This window comes from Perissodus microlepis, chromosome 3 (genome assembly GCF_051167445.1).
Source record: "Perissodus microlepis isolate ML-2025 ecotype Zambia chromosome 3, ASM5116744v1, whole genome shotgun sequence".
Lineage (NCBI taxonomy): Eukaryota > Metazoa > Chordata > Actinopteri > Cichliformes > Cichlidae > Perissodus > Perissodus microlepis.
In genome coordinates, this window is record NC_140463.1 from 13,925,558 (window position 1) to 13,945,662 (window position 20,105).

General features: G+C 39.9%; 1 protein-coding gene across 1 annotated transcript in view; it reads right to left on the reverse strand.

Moving 5' to 3' along the window:
- The window catches only part of LOC146390052 (syncytin-A-like), a 51,581-nt gene that overhangs the window by 20,531 nt on the left and 10,945 nt on the right, over positions 1-20,105 (reverse strand). The window contains exon 3 of the mRNA XM_084923135.1: positions 7,795-7,933. The gene's annotated coding sequence lies outside the window, so the exon portion shown is untranslated. The remainder of the gene's footprint in view (positions 1-7,794; positions 7,934-20,105) is intronic.

The following is a 20,105-nucleotide window of genomic DNA, read 5'->3' on the forward strand; positions in this document are numbered from 1 at the left end:
GTTAAATCTGGTCATTTTTCTTATTAGAAACTTTATATATTGGAAGTTAACTTTTAACAAGCATGTAATGCTTGGGGGAGGGTGCCCGAGGACGAGCGTCTGGTGGCTGGGCACAGCCCGAAAAGGGGACATGGGCCCATCCTCCCGCAGGCCCACCACCCGTAGGAGGCGCCATAGGGGTCGGGTGCATTGTGTGCCGGGTAGCAGCCAGGAGCGGAGGCCCTGGCGGACTGATCCCCGGCTGCCAAGACTGGCAATTGGGACATGGAATGTCATCTCTCTGGTGGGGAAGGAGCCTGAGTTAGTGCGTGAGGTTGAGAGGTACCGGATCTTCAACACACACCTCCGGCAGAGCTTCAACAGCATTCCAAGGGAGACTGGGGACATTGAGTCTGAATGGGCCATGTTCAGCGTCTCCATTGCCGAAGCTGCTGCATTGAGCTGCGGCCGCAAGGTGGTTGGTGCCTGCCGTGGTGGTAATCCCCGAACCAAATGGTGGACACCAGAGGTGAAGGGAGCCACCAGGCTGAAGAAGGAGTCCTATCGGGCTTGGTTAGCCTGTGGGACTCCGGAGGCAGCTGACAGGTATCGACAGGCCAAGCGGAATGCGGCTCGGGCAGTGGCTGAAGCAAAAACTCAGGTGTGGGAGGAGTTCGGAGAGGCCATGGAAAAAGACTTTCGGACTGCCTCAAAGAGATTCTGGCAAACCGTCAGGCGTCTCAGGAGGGGAAAGCGGTGCTCTACCTGCACTGTGTATAGTGCTGGCGGAGCGCTGCTGACTTCGACTGAGAAAATTGTCAGGCAGTGGAAAGAATACTTCGAGGACCTCCTTAATCCCACTGACACGTCTTCCAAGGAGGAAGCAGAGTCTGGGGATGAGGGGAATGACCCACCAATTTCTGGAGACGAGGTCACTGAGGCAGTTAAACAACTCCTTGGTGGCAGAGCCCCTGGTGTTGATGAGGTCTGCCCCGAGTTCCTGAAGGCTCTGGACATTGTAGGGCTGTCCTGGTTGACATGCCTCTACAATGTTGCATGGAGATCAGGGGCAGTACCCCTGGACTGGTGATCCCCATCATTAAGAAGGGGGACCGGAGGGTGTGTTCCAACTACAGGGGGATCACACTCCTCAGCCTCCCTGGGAAAGTCTATGCCAGGGTGCTGGAAAGGAGAGTTCGTCCGCTAGTCGAACCTCAGATACAGGAGGAACAATGCGGTTTTCGTCCTGGTCGCGGAACACTGGACCAACTCTTTATCCTCTCAAGGATACTTGAGGGTAGGGCTGGGCCATATCATACCGTTCACAGTAATACCGGTATAATGTTGGGCAACGATAAGAAAATGAAATATCGCGATAGAATATGGATAAAACGTGCAGTGCCTTTGTTTTCATACGCACATGGCGGAAAAAGTATGGCGGCAAACTGAGAATGAGAAGGGCGAAAGCGGATCGTTGAATGAAACGGATGAACCAGAATTGGTTTGTAAAAATGCTGCAACTTCAGTGGTGTGGAACTGGTTTAGCTTTCGTCCGTCAGATACACAACAAAGCACTATTTTTGGTAGAGCATGCTAGCGGGCCATCGTTATTACCGTGTTTTTTGGAAAATACGGCACACTTAAAATCAGTCCTTTGATTTTTCTGAAAATCAACAGTGCCCCTTATAATCCCGTGCGCCTTATGTATGAATTCTGGTTGTGTTTACTGACCTCGAAACGATTTTATGTGGTACACGGCGCTCGAAAATCTGTCAAATGTTTTAGTACGACTTTGCTAAGCTACGAACCCGCACTGCTTGATGGATTGTCGGAGCATTACGGCTATCGTAGGCAGGAGCCTCGTGGAGTGATACGTACTGTGCTTCAACATAATATTACCGTATTGTGTGTATAAGCTCTTTTTAAGTTTTGTGGATATTATACATGGTTATGCTGAGGATATGTTGGCCAATTTCACTGGAAATACCTTTTGGTTAAACTGTCAGCAAGGAATTTGCATTTGCACTGTTAAATTTTTATATAACTTTAATGGAATAGAATAGCCTTTATTGTCATTGTACAGAGTACAACGAAATTGGAGTGCCACTCCCTTGGTGCAAGATTCAATAATAAATATAAATGTAAAATATAAAAAGTACAATAAAACAATCGCAAGTACTCAAACAATAGTAAGTACGATATATATAGGATAGCAGCATTAATATAATGACAGTATATACAATAAAAACATATAAAACAGCTGCTTGTTTAAGTGAAAATACATTGATGGGTTGTGTTTTTTTGCACTAATAAAGTTGTAAAGTATTTTGTCAAGTGTCAATTATATCGTCAGTTATATCGTTATCGCAAATTTTCAAATGTATATCGTGATAAATATTTTTGGTCATATCGCCCTGCTCTACTTGAGGGTGCATGGGAGTTTGCCCAACCAGTCTACATGTGTTTTGTGGACTTGGAGAAGGCATTCGACCGTGTCCCTCGGGGTGTCCTGTGGGAGGTGCTGCGGGAGTATGGGGTGGCTGGCCCATTGCTACGGGCCATTCGATCCCTATACAAGCGTTGCAAGAGCTTGGTTCGCATTGCCGGCAATAAGTCGGACTCGTTCCCGGTGGGTGATGGGCTCCGCCAGGGCTGCCCTTTGTCACCGATTCTGTTGATAATTTTTATGGACACGATTTCTAGGCGCAGCCAAGTGGCGGAGGGCTTTCACTTCGGTGGCCTCAGAATCTCATCTCTGCTTTTCGCGGATGATGTGGTTCTGTTGGCTTCATCGGGTGATGGCCTCCAGCTCGCACTGGAACGGTTCGCAGCCAAGTGTGAAGCAGCGGGAATGAGGATCAGCACCTCCAAATCTGAGGCCATGGTTCTCAGCCGGAAAAGGGTGGAGTGCCCACTCCAGGTTGGGGATGAGTTCCTGCCTCAAGTGGAGGAGTTCAAGTGTCTCGGGGTCTTGTTCGCGAGTGATGGGAGAAGGGAGCCGGAGATTGACAGACGGATTGGTGCTGCGGCTGCAGTGATGCGGACGCTGCACCGGTCCATCGTGGTGAAGAGGGAGCTCAGTGTAAAAGCGAAGCTCTCAATTTACCGGTCGATCTACGTCCCTACCCTCACCTATGTTCACGAGCTGTGGGTAGTGACCGAAAGAACGAGATCGCGGATACAAGCGGCGGAAATGAGCCTCCTACGAAGGGTGGCTGGTCTCTCCCTTAGAGATAGGGTGAGAAGTTCAGTCATGCGGGAGGGGCTCAGAGTAGAGCCGCTGCTCCTCCACATCGAAAGGAGCCAACTGAGGTGGTTCGGGCATCTGACAAGGATGCCTCCTGGGCACCTCCTGGGTGAGGTGTTCTGGGCATGTCCCACCGGGAGGAGGCCCCGGGGGAGACCCAGGACACGCTGGAGAGATTATATCTCTCGGCTGGCCTGGGAACGCCTTGGTGTTCCCCCGGATAAGCTGGAGGAGGTGGCTGGGGAGAGGGAGGCCTGGGCTTCTCTGCTTAGGCTGCTGCCCCCGCGACCCGGCCCCGGATAAAGCGGAAGAAGATGGATGGATGGATGGATGGATGGGGTCTACATTGACCTTCTGTGTTGTAAGTTATGTTTATAAAAGTTTTGTGCCCAAATCATTTTGCACATCATTAGAATGAAAGTTATTGGCCATGTTTGCATCGCCCTTTTTAAAATGATGCTTTCATGACATTATTCTATGTTGGGTGGTGGTCAGGGCTATCCAGACTGACAAGTGGGACATTGAATGTCACTTCTCTGGTGGGGAGGGAGCCTGAGATTGTGTAAATTGGAGTCTGTTCTATACCAAATGCAGAAAAAAATGTTTCAAGAAAGTAATTAAGTTTGTGTTCCAAAAAATATGATTGTTTGCTTGCAGGACACCAGGAGAGATGAGTCCTCCGTCACAGATGGTGTGGTCAGTGAAGATGGTCGCCTGCAGGTTCAAGCTAATTGCATCTCCAACCCACATCCACTGCCACTGTACTTAAGGGAAGTTAAAGACTTTCTTCTGCACCTACATTTGGATCACCTCGATCCATGATAGTCATTCAGGCAGTAATGCCTGGACTGGAAACAAGCCATCCTAAAAATATTACAACATTCCAGCTCCTGTGTTGGAATGAAAAACAAATGTGTTGTTTAAATTAGAGACTTTACTTGTGACAGAACAATAAATATTTTATTTTGATTATATAAGTAATGTAAGTACAAAACAAACTTGAGGTAGGGCTAAACTTATTTTCAGAATAATTACATCTGAGACTTTGTTTCATTGTTAGATTATAACAGTGATGGCAATATAATTGTTTGTTGTTCAGCAGAACAGTGTCCAGTATGTTGGCTGTTATACTTTGTGGTGTTTGAAAATAAAAGTTGGGCTGATTTAACATCATTACAAAAAGTGTTGTTAATTATTTTTAATCATATTCAGGTTACCACAGATTATTTTTTCATTTAGTTGAACTTGAAATGTTTGTCAGTAAGTAAACAATTAGTACTATACAGTCAGAAATGTCAAGTTATTCTTAATACTGCAGACTTGCAATGAATAAGTTGTCCTAACGGTCATCTTAAGTACCGTAGTTTTCGGGTCATAAGCCGCTACTTTTTTCCCCACACTGTGAACACTGCGGCTTATACTGACGTGCGGCTAATGCATATTTTTTTTCATGCGACCAATCAAAATGATAAGTAGTGTATATATACGGTATATATTTTTATTGGTTGTTAAGAGACGTTGTAATGTTGTTTGTGCACTGTTCCGTAAAAAAACCATAAGCAACGTAATTTGTGTCTTACCGATACGTACGTATACTTAAAGGTAGCCGTGTTACAGGTACTGTTCGAGGAAAAAAAGTATTTGCAGTATGTATTTTTGTATGTTACCATAACGTTTATGTTACCATGTTTATGTTACCTTAAAGATTAAATTAAACGTTAAAAATCCTCACGTGTAGTATTTCTGTGTGAATATCTCATATTACAGGTGAAACGCATACGGCTTAAAATCCGGTGCGGCCTGTACAAGTACAAAATTGATTTTCTTTCTACAATTAGAGCATGCGGCTTTTAATCAGGTGCACTCTGTAGTCCGGGATTTACGGTAAGCTTTACTTAGTTTTTTTGAGGCAACGAGTTTGCATAGTTTTTTGAGTTCTGGGAACTAACGAGGTTGTACAGTGTACTCAAAATGGGCAAGTTGCCCTAGCTTAATCATCTTAAGTAAAACTTTATTCAATTTTTTGAAATTGGACAGTTTTACATCAGATGTAGCTAGGTCAGAGTAAGTTTTCTGAAATTCTTGTGAATGGGATAACTTGAGAGGAAGACAACATTGAATTTTGAAACTGATGCCACATGTCTGTCTACTAGTGGGTCGATGGGTAGCACTGGCAGTTGGCAGTGTTTTTTACTTTTCACTTTAGGTTTAGCAACAGTTCATGGTTTGGATTAAAGACATACCTTAAACCTTCATTCCTTCCATTGGCCAAATCCCATAACTTAGATGTTATAGAAGTCTATCCGAAAACACCTTTATTTCTTGCTCTCAGTCTTATTAACTGCAAAATTACATTTATTTTTTAAATTATAATCCTTTAATAGAGGAAAGGCCTGATAAAATCTTAAAAAAAATACCACAAAGTGTCATCTGAAGGGGGGAAAAATCCCTCTAAGCATATGTACAAAAGGCAATTTAGTGGCATGGGACCATACACCATTTTATTGATTGTGTTTAGACATAATAAGAACAGCTTCCAGGTGTATCAGCTGCTCTCCTATGGTATGTCCTGTGTGGCTGTTGTAACTGTTTACACTTCAGCACCATTAAGATTCACTGAATATTCACATCAGTGAAATTGTTTGTGTGCATGAGTGGCCATGACGCTTAGCTGTATTAAAGGATGGGATTATGTGCCTGTGGATAATTGTTGCATCATTGATGGGGTTTACAGAGGTGAGCAAGAGCAGCTGTCACGCCTTGTCTATTTTTTTTTTCATCCATTCATCATTTATCTTCACCCTCCATCCTTTCCTTTTTCTCATTTTGTTTTTGTGTACCCAACTATGTACCACAGTTCATCTTTTACACATGTCACTTCCAACCAAATTCACTTTGTCCAATGAAAGTCATCACAGGTCACCTGGCAAACACATCAGGTGTCACCGTGGAGGGCCAGTGAAGAATTAGCTGTGCGTGAATGAACACTAGTGCTGCAAACAAAGGAGAAGCTGAAGTGGCCTGTTGTGTCTGCAGACTTGATTACCTCAATTAGTTTCCACATGCAGGAAGCAAACAAAATCAACACAGTAATTAACATTTGCATCCGCTTACTGGAGTTCACAGACTACAGCTCACAGAAGTAATGAGTCTTGAGAATAGTTGTTAGGGGGTTTCTTTAAAAAACACAATTTCAAAAAAAAAATTTGCAAGTAATTCGATTATACTTGTGCCAAAGTTCTAGTGTCTCTTAGTGAGAGTAATGACCACAATCTGAGGAACCAAGAATTGGCCAGATTTAACCGTTAAGTCTCACAAGTACAAGTCTCTTAAGTACACATTACACTGTTGTATGAGCATTTGACTTTTGGGAATTGACTGTTTATATTTTACAGTGTTGTAAAACACAATTATTATTTATTTCAGTTGCATTGCAATGTGTGTTGCTTGTTAGGGCTGTGCGCTATGACCAATATCTCATATCCCCGATATAAGATATCTATCGTCCCGATAACGATATAAATCACAAAAATGTAACATTTTCTGTAAATTATGTGAGTCTTGGGCAGCTCGACCTGCGTGAAGTGTTTCCAGCTGCGCGTCATGTAGCTGGAGTCGAGTGTTTTAACGATGTATGAAACGATACATTTTTAGACATAAATTGTAACGGCCGCCGTTTTCTTTGTGAGTATTTATTACACGGCGTGCTGTGGGGAAAAGCCTGTTCTAAAGTTTGAGTCTAAGGTTTATTTTTTAGCACCTGGCGGCTCTTTTTTGCTTCTCATCCGTAAACACTCTGCATTCTCTTACACATGATTCAGTTTATTTTGAAAAGTCTCAACAGGATCTTGAGCTTTATTGTGAAAGGTTTATGTGGAAAATAAACATGCGGACACGCGATGGTTTTACCGTCGTTGTTGCTAACGACAACGCATAAAAACAGGCACTTGTCCGTCTGTAGTGTGGTTATATTAAATATAAGAGAAAGAGAGAACTTTAAGAAATTAATATAGCCACTACAGTGACCATCAAAACGATGAAAAAATATTGCCGTAAACGGTTTATTTTGTTACACCACGAAACAAACGATAGCATAAAGTGAAACGATAGATGTTTTTATATTGTCATCCGATATATATCGTTATATTGAACAGCCCTATTGCTTGTTGTTCTTTTGTACATTGTAGGATTTCTGAGAACCACTTGTGGAGAGTTGCCCAAGACCCAGATCCTTTTATGGGGTGGACGGTGATAAATAAAATATAAATGTTTGCCAAACTGTGATTCAAGGTGCTGCTGGCAAGATTTTCCATTGGGTACTCAAGGCAGGCAAAAATCCAATCCCACCTGTAGCCTTAGACCAAGAAGGTGACCTGTTGGTTCTTGAGAAGCTAAAGCTAGTGTTAAAAAACAGTTTCAGGAAATTCAACTTAAGACTAGGTGAAAGAAACAGAGAGCCGTGTTTGGGCGAAAACACAAAAAGTTTACAACTTTTCTGGACATAATGGCCTCTGAAGGGACTGTCCTTCACCAGAATACTCTCGATCTAGCCTTTTTAAAAATCTCACCTTTATCTGTGTATCTCCACATTTGTTCCCTTCATCTTATCTTTCCGTTTTCCTCCCTCTTTCTGTTTTCCTGGCCCTGCAGTTTGACAGCTTGTTGTGCAACATAAGCTGACAAGGAGGGCACAGAAGACGAAGGTTGCTGTAAAAGTGAGACAAACAGATACAGGGAGGATGAGATTAAAAGAAACATACTGAAACACAAGCAGAGAAATGTAGAGAGAGAGAAAACCATTATCTAATCTTTATGTTTCAAAAATAGCACCATAGGGGACCACATGTGACCAGTCTTAAAGGCCAGGTAATTACATTTTGTTACTATAGCACCATAAAAATGCAACACGGTGGATTGCTACGTCTTTCTGGTGGCTTGGGAACATCTCGGTGATAGGCTGAAAGAGGTCGGCAGGATGTGGGGATGGATGGATGGAACTGCAAACTCACATACATAAACTACAGAGCACTTCCCTCCACTAAGGTTAAGTTTATTTAAGGTAATGACCGGAGTGGCATTCTGAGAAACAACTGACAGTCAGTGTGATGTCCTTTGTGTTTGTTCCCATCTGGTTTAGCTGTTCACTAATGCAGCTGTCTATCTTTACTGGAGAGACATAACGCAGCTGTCATGTTCACTTGAGTTGCAGAAGCCTTCTCATTCACACGCACACAATCCACAGTGACTGAGTGTTGTTCCAGCCTCCTCGTAGGCTTTATGTGGTTTGAATGTCTCCCAGCCCTGTGTTGTGGATCAACGGCCCCCATGGACCAGATATTCTATCATGAAAAATGTCACAATGTTTCTGTCTGTGAAGGTTCTCAGTCATCCAGGTCATTGTAGTCAAAGGAGCTTGCAAAGAAAAGCGTCTGGACTTCTTTAAGTTGCTTGAAGACGTTTCACCTCTCATCCGAGAAGCTTCTTCAGTTCTAAGGTCAAATGGCGGAGAGTCCCAGATTTAAACCCAGTGGGGGTATCTCCCCCAAAGAGGGACAAAAGGACCCCCTGATGATCCTCTAATCATCTTAGCCAAGGTGTGAAACTGGGTGTGGGTCCCAATCAGCCAGGGTTTCGGGTGAGCTCATTGTGAAACCTAGCCCCACCCTATCATGTGATTTCCTGAGGTCAGATGGCCCAGGATGTGAGTGGGCGTCTGGGAAGGATCTCAAAACTGGATTATAGATGGCAGACAGTTGGTGTCGTAAACCACCGCCTCTGTTCAAAGATGGTCGCTCACAGTGGACATAGATGGCTTCTTTCACTCCTCTTTCAAACCATCTGTCCTCTCTGTCCAAAATGTGAACATTGGCATCCTCAAAAGAGTGTCCTTTATCCTTTAGATGCAAATGGACTGCTGAGTCTTGTCCTGTGGAGGTGGCTCTTCTGTGTTGTGCCATGCGCTTGTGAAGTGGCTGTTTGGTCTCTCCAATGTAGCATAGCATCTAGCATAGCATCTTTATTTATAACGCACTTTACATCCAACAATGTTGACCAAAGTGCTACAAATATAAAACAGAGAGGAAACAGTTTAAATTACATATAAAATATCTTAAAATTAAAAATAATATAATTAATAAGAAACATATTAAGAGACATCAACAAGTCCTGCTGTGTTAAAAGCCAAGGTAAATAAATATGTTTTAAGACGTGATTTAAAAACAGATAAGGAAGGTGCCTGTCTAACATGTAAAGGCAACTCATTCCACAATTTCGGTGCTGCCACAGCAAACGCCCGATCCCCTCTGAGCTTACGATTAGTCCTGGGCACGCTCAGGAGGAGCTGGTCTGCCGACCTGAGGGACTGGGAAGGTATGTATGGATGAAGAAGCTCAGAGAGGTACACAGGGGCAGCATTGGACAAACATTTAAAAACAAATAAAAGCAGCTTAAAATGGATCCTAAAATGCACGGGCAGCCAATGAAGTGAATATAAAACTGGGGTGATATGCTCGTATCTACGAGTGCCAGTTAAAAGGCGTGCAGCAGCATTCTGGACTAACTGCAGTCGAAAAACAGAAGATCGACTCACCCCAAAATAAAGAGAATTACAGTAATCCAGCCGAACGGTTACAAAAGCGTGGATTACTGTTTCAAATTGCTGTCTCGTAAGAAAGTGCTTAATTTTGGCCAGTTGCCTCAGATGAAAGAAACTAGACCTTACAACCAACCCGATCTGGCTTTCAAGCTTAAGCTCAGGATCCATTTTAAAACCCAGATTAACAATCTCTGGTTTACAGAATGATTTCAGGGATTGCAAATCAACACACGGAACAGCAGTGGAGGCAGGTCTGAACACCATTACTTCAGTTTTAGAATCATTAAAGCAAAGAAAGTTTAGCGCCAACCACGACTTGACGTCCTCCAGACATGTTTGTAAACGATTTACAGACGACCCATCTTTCTTTTTAAGAGGAACATAAATCTGGCAGTCATCTGCATAACAGTGAAACAAGAGTCTGTTTTCTCTAAAAATTGAGCCCAATGGAAGTAAATAAAGTGAAAACAGGATAGGGCCCAGAATGTAGAAGTCTGGACATTCCTCGCTGCACTGTACAGCATACACCACATTGTTAAGTTTGTGTTTTGGAGTTTTGTCTTTCGGGTGAACCAGTTTTTGTCTGAGTGTGTTGCTGGGTCTGAAGTACACTGGGATGTCGTGCTTGGAGAAAACTCTCCTGAGCTTGGAGAAAACTCAGGAGAGTTTTCTGATGATTAGAGGATCATCGGGGGGTCCTTTTGTCCCTCTTTGGGGGAGATACCCCCACTGGGTTTAAATCTGGGACTCTGCCATTTGACCTTAGAACTGAAGAAGCTTCTCGGATGAGAGGTGAAACATCTTCAAGCAACTTAAAGAAGTCCAGATGCTTTTCTTTACAAGCTCCTTTGACTACGATGACCTGGATGACTGAGAACCTTCACAGACAGAAACATTGTGACATTTTTCATGATAGAATATCTGGCCCATGGCGGCCGTTAATCCACAACACAGGGCCGGGAGACATTCAAACCACATAAAGCCTACGATGAGGCTGGAACAACACTCAGTCACTGTGGATTGTGTGCATGTGAATGAGAAGGCTGTTGCAACTCAAGTGAACATGACAGCTGCATTATGTCTCTCCAGTAAAGACAGACAGCTGCATTAGTGAACAGCTAAACCAGATGGGAACAAACACAAAGGACATCACACTGACTGTCAGTTGTTTCTCAGAATGCCACTCCGGTCATTACCTTAAATAAACTTAAACTACAGAGCACTTCCCCCCACTAGGGTTATGTATGTGAGTTTGCAGTTCCATCCATCAATCCCCACATCCTGCCGACCTCTTTCAGCCTATCACCAAGATGTTCCCAAGCCACCAGAAAGACGTAGCAATCCACCGTGTTGCATTTTTGTGGTGCTATAGTAACAAAATGTAATTACCTGGCCTTTAAGACTGGTCACATGTGGTCCCCTATGGTGCTATTTTTGAAACATAAAGATTAGATAATGTGTCCTTTTTGACTGCACATTGGACTGAGTCAGATTTTTAAGTTTTGAACAGTGAGACAAAGTTTGAGAATGCTTTTCAGTTCATCCATGCACATGCATTTCATTGTTGCATCATGAGAAAATATAATAGAAAAAGTCATTGTATGCATTCCATGTTGTTTTGATCTTTTATTCTAATTCCCAGAGCAGGAAAAATATCAGATATTAAAAACAAAGCCTTTGATTAATAAGTAAATAGTAAGGCTGGATGGGAAATGTTGCCTCAGGCTGAAATTACATGCCTGGAGTTCCACTGGGATCAACCTTAGGGCCATTTTATTTACATCAGCCAAAGACATTATCTGATGTGTTGAAATTATCGAAACATTATGATCAGACTGACATGAAATTGGTACAGATGTGGGACTGTCCTCTACTTAGATGTGATTAACTTTGGATCTGGGAATTTTTGGAAAAAGATTCAAACTGAAAGATTTCAGCTTCAGACTGGTTCTGAGTAAAAAGAACAAATAGCAAAACAAATATATTTTATTCAGATCAACAAATGACTGAATATTGATTTAAAGACTACCTAGCTCAAAAAACAATTTTTTAAAATCCATTTCTAAAATAGTTTTAAACTTCTTGCTTTCAGGCGTAGGGTATGGACGTCAGTTTCATTCACTTTAAACACTAGCCTCATGTGTGCAATTACAATGGTAGTTGTTCATATTAAATATTAGGCTAGGGGTGTGTACAATATATGTACGTACACTAAATACATATAACCCCTGTGAACAAGAAGTGTCGGGCTTCACATTGCTCTTTTTGCTACTCTTGGCTCTGTATGATGTCGTACAGGGAGGATATCCTTATATCTCGTTGGGGTGTGGTGACGTAGGGCCCAAAATTGCAGATGCAAAGGTAGAAGGAGGTGTATTTTGGGAGGTAACCCAATTTCCTTCGGGATCAACCTTCAGGATCAATAAAGTTTTATTGAATTGAATTGAATTAATGAGATGATAAAGAAACTTACTGGGCTTAAGCCCGGGTTGTTTTTTCAGAAGCCCGGGGTCTTTTGGAGTGTAATTTTTTCATAGTTAGATGCCTGGCTGAAAACCGTATAAAACAAAAACTACACACAATATTCTAAGCACATTGTGCACACTGTGGGAATTTACGACTGTGCGTAAATCCCCCCCTAATATTGGTATGATCCGAGCTCAGACACTAAGCGACTGAGCGAGGGGGCGGGGGGAGCTGCTGCCTGCGAGTGCGCTGTTGGAGAAACGCAGTCAGGCAGACAGAGGAGAACTGAAGTTCGACCAGGTACCAAAGCAAATCATTTGTACTGTACAAATAATGTAAATATGACGGTGAATCACGAAAGATATCAAACTGATCACTTGACCCATATTACGTTACTCGCTCTTCAAGTGAATCAACAAATGGCGAAATGAAAAGCGGAACAACAACAATGCTGTTTCTTTAGAGAGTCTTAGCTTACACATGTGTTTATTTCATATTTTCAGTTGTTACCCTCCATGGCTAAATAAATCGGTTTCAGTAATGCACTGATATACAAGAATGGAAATAAGGAGCTTCTTTCAAAGAAAAAACTCTGGTTGATGTTATTTTATATATTATGTTTTGTATGTTGTTCAGTATATTTCTATGCAAAACAAGAGGAATTTCAATACACAGCAGTATATTAACAGTTTAAACCAGATATTTACATACACTTTATGGAAAACACAACATTTTTTTTACTGTACAACATCAATTTAGAGTAAACTTGTTTTGTTTTGGATAAATAAATATTGAAATATCTTTTGAATTAGTTAAAGAGAGACAGAGCTTCTATTTTTGATCACTTTCATCAAATTTAGGAGTACATATACACTAAGTTTATTGTTAATTAATAAGAAAACTCCAGACGATTCCCTTCTAAACTAAAGCTAAATGATGATAGGTTAGTAGAGTCCATGTGAGTAAATTGGTGGCACACCTGTGGATGCATATAAGGCAAAACACAGAGCCTGTTTCTTTAAAATGGGAAAATCAAGAGATGTCAACCAAAACACCAGAAAAAGAACTGTGGAGCTCCATAAGTGTGGCTCAATTTTGAATACAATTTGGTGCCATTTACAAATAAGAAATACAGATAGTTTCTCTCTTTACTCTTAAAGTTAACAAATATGTTTTTTATATTTATCAATCTAAAAAAAATAAACATTTAGTCTGATTTGATGTTACAATTAAAAAAGTGTTTGTGTTTTGATCTGAAGAGTTTGTAAATATCTGGTTTCAACTGTATATTTGATGATGTTGGTGTTTGGCTTGATTGTCAGCACAAAGAGGGAGAGAGAGGAACAGAGAGGGCGAGAGAGGAACAGAGAGGGCGAGAGAGGAACAGAGAGGGAGAGAGAGGGAACAAGAGCAGGTGAGACACACATGTTAGTCAAATGGTTGTTTACCAAAAGTATCGCCGTATCATAGGTCCTCATGTATCTCGTACCTAGTGTTTCTTTTGTTTGTTATTTTTCAAATTCTACATTTATTAAGTTATGCAGGCTTGTTTGCACAACAAGGCTAAATAATTATATAAACTTTTCTCAATCTAAATAGTGTACTTTGGTAGAATTAAAAAATAAGTGTAGTGCAGGTCTATGATGATTTTTAGTGCTACTATTATCTAGTTCTGGTTCTAGTTCTGTCTTGGTTAAATCCTAAGTAGTCCTGATTTTGAACTGTTGTAGTCCTGTTTTAATTCCAGATCAGTTCTGGGTCTGGTTGAATTGGGGTTTAGTCCTCGTGTCTTGATCTTTTTTGAACAAAACTCAAAACAGAGCCTATTAATCTTTCAGTCATTTCTAACCCCCCAATCCCACATGCATACTACCCTTTAGGGCTAAGCCCCGGGTGTATCAAATGTCTGCCTCCGCCTCTGGTTTCATGTGTCATGTTCAAAGGCTACTGCTCATATATTACTTAAAGGCCCTGAAAATTTGTATTGACGATGGAATTTTGTTTGACTCACCAATAAATACAGAATGAAGAATTTGAAAAAGTTGTAGTTTTTAAATAATAACAGGATTAACAGTTTGATAGGAAAAGTAAAATAAAGACATTCCCACATTGGTGCTGAACACTGACACTGGGGGTTTCATTTAAAAATGTCTGAAATATTTTTCCCGATTTTATGCTATGGCTGTCAAAAACTTCCTGATGTAAGTTTAGCAACAACCGAAGGATTTTTAATAAACATTAAATCCCTAAATACAATATTATTGATGGATCTTATTATAGATCTATGTTGGTCAGTTTGTAGTTGTCTGTTCTGTCTGTCAGCTGCCCTCCTTTACTTTTTACAACTTTTTATTTGGTATTGTATTTTTACCCCTGTATTCTTCTACTTCTTCACTTTATTTCTTTCACCGCTTCTCCTTCTTCTCTCTTTCTTATATCTTTTTTACAGTGCTTCCTTATCTTGCCTTTCAGGTCCAGCTCATACTCATCTATTTATAACAACTCATCTTCCGTTCACAGTTTAATTTTCATGAGGGAACTCAATTATTTTAATGAAATGGTCTTTTCGTTTGTGGTTCTCACAGTTAAACACAACCTGAGAATCAAGTCTTTGGTTTTCTGTTATTTCCTTTCTTTTTTTCCCCCCTCTACCAATTTCATTATTAAGCAAGTACTTCCAAAAAACAAACAAACAAACAAAAAAAAAACCCACAAAAAACCTCCCTCATTCCAGTCAGGTGTAAATCCTGCAATGCCAATAAAAAAAAAAAAAAAAAAAAATAGAAATAAATGGGTGTAACTCACAAGTGTGTATTTATTCTAATCAAATATTTACATGGGTATTAAATATTTAGAGTTAGCCAACTAATAGACTTGGTTAACATTACAGGAAATTTAATTTTAAAAATAACAATAATAAAGCAAACATACTGCAGGTCAACACTGTATCTTAACTTATTAACAGTCTTGATGATTTGAGCCATTTACTGTCACTTGACCAGTTCCTTGTTTACTAAATGATCTCAGATGTTACTTTTTTATTTGACCAAAAAGAACCTGAGAGCACAATCCACTGCCAATGCCATCAACTGCAGTGTTAAAAGATCTGTGTAGGCATAAAAATTTACTGGCTTCCCTCTTCCCATATGGAAAAGATATATATAAATCTTATAAAGTTTTTAATCTATCTTGTGTGAAACTTGTATGAAAAGCATACAAGAGTGAAAACAGATATAAAAGATCCCTTGAAAAATTATATAAAATATTAAATATTAAACTTGTATGTTTTGGATACTTACTAAAACAATATATGAAAGTAATGAGAAAGTGTCCACTTTCATGAGTAAATCATATAAGTTTTTACTATTTCTTTTCCATATGGGTTTGCCCATGCTTTATCTGTCCATTGAGTTTCATTAAAATAGGTTTGATAGTTTTTCTACAATCCCGTCAGAAAGAAGATAGCCCTGGAAATACCCATTTCCCTTTGCTTCCCCTCTTTGATTTGCCATCAGAAAAAAAGGACACGAAAAATAAATTATTTCTCAGATTTGTGAAAGTGGACACACCAAAATCTTGTGACATACATGGACCTTGTATCAGCGAAAGCCTTTAATATAAACGACAAAAATGTCCATAAATGATGGATTTATTCATCCATACTACAACTACTGTTAAACATACTATTATTACTATTGTTATTATTTTTACCCTTTTATGTTTTGAACATTATACACACATACATTATACACGTCTGTTGTAAGGAGTGCGAAAAATCCATTATGTGCTAGAAGCAAGGAGCGGCTCCATTTAATTTAGCATTTTTATTCGTACCGGCTCACACACAAACACGACCCTGTAGGCATGCTCATATCATTATACAGTACATTTAGATAAGATGGTCTCTAATGTCCAAACAAAACAACACAAAGGCACAGACATACAGTACACACATTAAATCGTGTAACTGCAGATAAATGAAAGAGGCAGAGTTTGATGGGATGAAAGTTTACATCATCATGCAGGCACAAATGAAGCTGCAGGCTGAAGATAAAATGCACAGGGAGGAAAACAAACTGTAATTGTTTATATCCTCACATCTATTTCAATGTGATAATGAATTATGTGAGTAGTAGTATGAATGAAATGATGGGTGATTAGGGTGTCAGCCAGAAAACTGTTAAAAAAAAAACAAAAAAAAAAAAAAAAACACACACACACACACACACACACACACACACACACACACACACACACACACACACACACACACACACACACATCAAGTAATAAACAGAAAGCAGCTGCTGACAGCTGTTGGTGGCAAACCAGTGTAGAGACTCACAGATCTGCCATCTGTCGATGCCTGTTGTATACAACTCTTTTTTTTTTTTTTTTTTTTTAAATTAACATATAGGAATCACTGTACAGTATCAACTTCAACAATTTGTTACTACATGTATTATTATTATTATTATTATTATTATTATTATTATTTTTTTTTTTTTTTAAAAACAACAAAAATATCCATTCAAAAGGGGGAAAAGAAAGAAAAAAGAAAACAAACACAATTTGTTTTTATTTATTGGGAACAATTATGGAGTTTTGTGTTTTATCACAAATTCAACTTGTCCAATGTTTAACTAAATGAAGCAAAAAAATGTTGGCATGTAAAGTTCTTACACAGTTCTTTTCTGGATATTTTCCACTATATGGACTTTTTGTAAATTGAAGATGTGGAAATTTTTTGCATTTTTTTAAGTCATGACCTAAAAAAAAATAAATAAATAAAAAAAATTGAAGATCGTAAACAAATTGCACAGTTTTACAAAGGAAATATATTGTACAAGATATGTCATTTTTTAAATTTTTTTTTTTTTTTTTTTTTTAAAACAATGAGACATTTTACAAAGTGAAGAAATTGTCTGTTTGGACATCAAGCACAGTTTTGTAAAGTGAATACATTCTTTACAAAGTTAAATTGTAATAAAATTTTTTTTTTTTTTTTTTTTTTTTTTTTTTAAAACTGAGGTAATTGGTGTCATATCCACCGTTTTAAACTTTGGATACAAAGAAATGTGAAGAAACGTTCTCAAATATAAAGCCACAACTAATAGGCCCGGGTATGTCCCAAGGCAACAAGGCAACTTTATATGTTATATGGCCTGTAACATACCATACATTTCGGACCATAAGGCGCACTGGATTGTAAGGTGCGCTGTCAATGAGCGGGTCTGTTTTTATACATAAGGCGCACTAAGCGAAACAAAATAGTCAGATTAGTCAAACTTTACTCAACTCATTCTTAATTCCTCCGCTTCTGTACCATTGATTCATTAATGTCGAATTCTCTGGCAGCTGCTCTATTTCAATATTGTTGCAGTATATTAATAACTAACCTCGTATTGTGGATGAATTATCTCAGTTGTTCTCCTGGCTAAAGTTTGGTCCAGTTACAACATCCTGTCATGCGATTGCATTTGTCCCCAACTACCGGGAACCTTCACGTTAACTTTTATCGAGTAGAAAAAAGTTAGCATTCATCCTCCAGCTTCACCGTGCTAATGTTATGCTAACATAGCTGTGTCGCTTGCGATCACGTAGCACAACATAATATACCAGCTAGCCCAACTTCAGTAACCCTACAAAAGTCACTGCTGTTTAGTTTTCTGTCTTCATTTATGTTGGAAGTGATAGCAGAGCTGTAAGTTTTAATTTTTTTAGAAATCTCAGTCAGAACATGCTATATCATGTTCAGGTGGAAACTAGTGAGCTAACTTCCTGCTAACTCCGTTAAATGTAATAAATTCTGTTTTCATGGATGCCTGGATGTTCAACTTAATTGTTACACCTGGTAGAGCAGCAACACTGATCATTTTATTAAAGATGAAAGAATGTAGACAGTTTTTAACTCTCAGTGATGCCGTAGTGTTCGTTTGACTTTGGGACCTGAAGCGGACGGGGTTTAGGACCCAGATTACTCCACGAGGCTCCTGACTACAGCAGCCGTAATGCTCCGATAATCCATCAAGCCGTTTGTAACTTACCAAAGTCGTACTAAAACATCTTTTACAGATTTTTGAGCGTCATGTACCCCATAAAATCAGTTCGATGTCAGTAAGCACAACCAGAATTCTTACATATGGCGCACAGGATTATAAGGCACACTGTCGATTTTTGAGAAAATTAAAAGATTTTAAGTCCAACTTATAGTGAGGAAAATACGGTAATATGAATGTATAAGGACTCTTTGGCTTTCAAAACCTGCAGCTGCCTTGACCTCATGAGGTTGTCATTTGATTGACGACACAGCGAGTCAGGCTTAAGTCAGGAATAAAAGTAACTGGCACACTTTCTGCAGGCATTGAACAAGCCTGATAACCTGCAGGTGAGTGATGTGGCTGTTTAAATACTAAGTAAAGAACAGGAACAGCAGAGCACAGCAGCAGAATCAAAAACGTTTGTCACAGATTCGACCTTTGAAGCTATTATGTTTTCTAAAGGGTGAGTTTCCCTCACTGATCCCCAACATTAAACTCTCTTTCTCCGTAGGCGATCCCCTCATGGCCAACTCAGCTCGATTCATGTTCAGCCATCAGCCCTCTGACATTTCCAGTCGCTAAGCAGATTATGGAGACATATCCGGGTATTCAGAGCTTCCTTGAACTGGGCTGAGTCGACTCTGTGAGCCTTTCTATTTAGGATGAAGGGGAGGCTTCGGTACCCCCATGATTTAAATATTCTAGAGCTGAGGGTTGAAGACTTTTCATCATACATACTGAAACCAATGGTCAGTTCATTTTTGGTTGAGAGGTACTTATCTAATTAATCAGCAAATGCAGTATGCAGGAGTGTAACATTACTGAAATCATATTGTAAAAAAAAACCAAAAACTATAGACGTTACAGCAAAGTGCTGACACTTGAAAAAAAAGAAAGCAGTACCTAATACACCTAGCTTTGCCCAATGGTTAATTTACAGCCTGAAGACATTTTAAGAGAGACTTTTGGAAAGTTTCTACGCATCTAATTTACAATTCTGTGCATAGGTGAATGTATGAAAGTCTCACGCACAAATCTCTAATTTGTTGATATATTCTTGTCTGAAGTTGTTCCTACACTACCAGCAAATTTAGTTGTCTTAATAAATTGAAACATCTTTACACTCACCATTATATTTGTTATATTTATTGTCGCTGTTATTTTTGCTATCAGTATAATTTCTGTCATTTTTCTCTTCTGCCACTCTTTTATTTTTGGTTTTAATCTTGTAAAACACCTACTCCGCATCAAGGTAAATGTGTTTCCTTATATAGGGAAATGGGAGTGTGGCAGTACAAGCACAAGCTCATTTATTAAGAATGATTCTGATTCATGTTGGTAAAAACAAAAATTGCCGGTACACGTTTCACAAATCTGACAGTAATTTTGTTCAGGATAAGAACATTCATGCCCACGCATTAGTGAATGAGGCCCAGCACTTTAACAAACTGAGGACATTTTTTTGAAGTGAGATTTGTTTTACAGTATAAAAGAGTGGGAACAATCTCATCACACTTTCAAGAATTAGGCAACGTTTTGGAAAAGCATCCATCCATCCATCTTCTTTCGCCTATCCGTAGCTGGGTCACGGGAGCAGCACTGTAAGCAGAGATTCTCCCTCTCCCCAGCCACCTCCTCCAGCCTTTCTGGGGAAACACCAAGGTGTTCCCAGGCTGAGAAATATAAGCTGTGTCTCAATTCAGGGGGTGCATCCTTTGGAGGACCCGGCCCACATACACCGCAAAGGCCGGGTCCTCCGAAGACTGAGAAGACCAGA